The sequence below is a fragment of the Myotis davidii genome, unplaced genomic scaffold, assembly GCF_000327345.1.
Source record: "Myotis davidii unplaced genomic scaffold, ASM32734v1 scaffold132, whole genome shotgun sequence".
Lineage (NCBI taxonomy): Eukaryota > Metazoa > Chordata > Mammalia > Chiroptera > Vespertilionidae > Myotis > Myotis davidii.
Genome location: NW_006285258.1, coordinates 2,702,920 through 2,706,288, shown reverse-complemented (window position 1 = coordinate 2,706,288; position 3,369 = coordinate 2,702,920). Strand labels below are relative to the sequence as shown.

Here is a 3,369-nt window from a genome sequence, read left to right as displayed (position 1 = left end):
CGGGGGGCGGGAGGGCATGAGCGGGGGGTAGGGGATAATGTGGGGACAAGGACACATATGTAATATCTTAATCAATAAAAAATATATTTTAAAAAAAAGAAATAAGGCAACAAGACATCTAATGAGTTCAGTGTCTAAGACAGTACATAACCAGTACTATTCTACATGTATAGAAAAGAAATAATTAATTACAAGGAATTAATTCATTAGGCCTGAACACTCAGGGCATTGGGCTTGAATCTCTCAGGAACCCTCACCGAGAAAGGCTGCTCTGGAAGATGTCTGTTTACACATAAAAGGAAATAGCTAACCATCAATGTGGCAAATCCATGCTTACATCATGGAAACGCATTAAGTGCAGATTTCTAAAAACTTTTATAGTATTTTATTCTGTACATTCTTTGAACCGTCTGCTCAGAACACCATGGAGAATGATTAGAATGCAAAGCTTTTCCAGCCCACTGAAAACAGAAGCTCAAAAAGAGAAAAAGGCAACCCATTGCTTTAGTTATAAATTCTTGTCTTAATGATTTCATAGAACAGTGAATCAGGTGTAGTCGATGGAGGATTGATACGAGTCCTGCATAACAATCAGATCTGAAAGAAGTGAACATCGCCAAAGACACCTGAATATTCACTGATACTACCATAGACTTCCTCCCTTTAAGTGCTAATTATTTTCTCCCATCTATGCCATGATATCACAGATCAAACTGCTTTCTTGCAAAAGGTTAGCCTCTAGCAGAACAGAAAACTAGAAATAAATTAGCTTTCAGAAGCTTGTTTCCAACAGTCTCAAGGCTCTTCAGGGCCAAGCTTAGTCTGGAGGCAAGACTGTACCATGGCTGGGCTCTGGGATGAACACAAGGGCCCTTCTCCACTTCAACGCCGCATGCCAGGGCACCCCACCTAACGTAAGTCCATATATGCACTAAAGTAATGAAAAGCAGACACAGAAAAAGTAGCTTCATGCTACTGAAAGTAACACCTTGCATTTGTAAAATGTAGCTTTAGATCATTTAAAATTTATGTCAAGGCATTTTTATACACTAATAATGAAGTCTCAGAAAGAGAAACTAAACAAATAATTTCATTACCATAGTAACAAAAAAATTTATGATACCCAGGAATAGCCTTGGCCAGTTTGACTCAGTGGATAGAGCATCTGCCAGCCGACTGAAGGGTCCTGGGTTTGATTCCGGGCAGAGTTTTAGATCATTTAAAATTTATGTCAAGGCATTTTTATACACTAATAATGAAGTCTCAGAAAGAGAAACTAAACAAATAATTTCATTACCATAGTAACAAAAAAATTTATGATACCCAGGAATAGCCTTGGCCAGTTTGACTCTGTGGATAGAGCATCTGCCAGCCAACTGAAGGGTCCTGGGTTTGATTCCAGGCAGGCATGTACTAATTCCCAGCCCTAGCAGGCGTGTGCAGTAGGCAACCAATCTCTTACACCAATGTTTCTCTCTCTGCATCTCTCCCCCTCCTTTCTACTCTCTCCATAAAAATTTGCTGAAAGAGAAAGCGGCGGGGAGCCCTGTGTGAGAGTTGCCATGATGGAAGTCAAAGCAAAACAAAAATTCACAGAAAAAGGTGCAAAGATGTCACAAGAAAAAAACACATTTTATAAAAACAATGATTCAGCTTGTGTGATGCAATGTTACATTCAGTTTGGCGATAAAGAGCAGAGGAAACAGGCTTTTGAAAGACTGCGAGATGACTTGGCTGAATTGCGTAAAGCTAAATATTCCAGAAATATTGTTAAGAAATTTCTCATGTATGGGGGTAAACCGCAGAATGTGGAGATAATCAGAAGTTTTAAAGGCCAGGTGAGGAAGATGCCCCGACACGCGGAAGCCTCAGCCATCAGCCGTCATGGAATACCATACAATGACAAAGCCATTTTAGAGCAGAGAAACATGACAGAGCGCCCTGTGGGAACACATTTCAGCTTTACAAGTCAGCAGATCACCCAACTCTGGACAGTGTTAGAGGAATAGCCAGAAACACTAGAACTTATCATGGATGAAATGAAACAGATTCTAACTCCAATGGCCCAAAAGGAAGCTGTGACTAAGCACTCATTGGTGCATAAAGTATTCTTGGACGTTTTTACCTATGCACCTCCGAAGCTAAGATCAGAAATGATCGAAGCTGTGAGGCTACGGCCCGCATGGCCTGGGTTCAAATACCTGAAGAAAAAACTGACATGCAGATTAATACACAAGACAAGAAATATAAATTTGGAAATTATGGGGAAACCAGTTGTGAACTTAGTTCACGGAACTAAGCTCCACTGAATCTCCACACCCATCTGCTTTTTATTTACTAGAATACACAATCGCCTTTTAGGAATGCAAACAGACATATCAAAGGTGATGTTTAGTAAACAGTAAAGAGATCATCAAATTTGAGGGGTTGCCTTGGGCTATTGAGTCAGCAGCAGGTAATAAAATGCAGATATTCAGCCTTCTGAACATCAAAGCCCCATTCAGCCTTCTGACGAACTTCTCGCATTTATATTAATTACTGTTGATCTTGGCTTCCAGCATGAAGCCATCTGTGAAGTGGTGGTCTACCTGGCACACACACATAATGGTGCCAGAGTGGCCATGCACCTGCACACCCAAGGACAGGACAGTGATTGTGAAAACAATGAAGACTTCTGTTGAAAAGGTGGCTAATGGCCAATACTCCCATTTGGTTTTACTGGCAGCATTTGATTGTGAAGCAGATAATCATATCTGAAACTATTAGTTCCTTGTCTAACATATTAAATGACAAATATGGAAGGAAGGTCCTGTTGTCCTACTAAGCCCCCAAGATCCTGCATATACAGTCTGAGAATTATTGAAGTTCTGCAGAAAGGGAATGGAAACGCACACAGTAAAGAAGATAACAGAGATCCATCGCCGAGAGCTCTTAGAATCCATCTCCTCAGCTTTGTTAAGCTAAATGCAAGATCACACTCAAGAAATGGTACTAGATAAGTCTGCCTGTGCGTTGGTGTCTTGCATTCTGGAAGCTGCCACTGGAGACTCTCAACCTGCCATGAATGCCATCGCCAGCTTGGCAGCAGCAGAACTGTGCCCTGGAAGCAAGGATGGAGAGCTTCACATTGCAGAACATCCTGCAGGGCATCTTGTTTTGAAGTGGTTAATAGAGCAAGATAAAAAGATGAAACAAAACAGAAGAGATGGTCATTTTGCAAAAACCATTGTAGAGCATGTCGGTATGAAGAACCTTAAGTCCTGGGCTAGTGTAAATCGAGGTTTCATTATTCTTTCTAGCCTTCTCCAGAGTTCTGACCAAGAAATTGCAAGCAAAGTCAAAGCTGGACTGAAAAGCCTGATTCCCACA

At 41.1% G+C, this 3,369-nt stretch overlaps 1 pseudogene; it reads left to right on the top strand.

The window, feature by feature from the left end:
- The first annotated feature begins 1,562 nt into the window (after positions 1-1,562).
- Positions 1,563-3,363, top strand: LOC102767362 (annotated as a pseudogene).
- Positions 3,364-3,369: the final 6 nt, after the last annotated feature.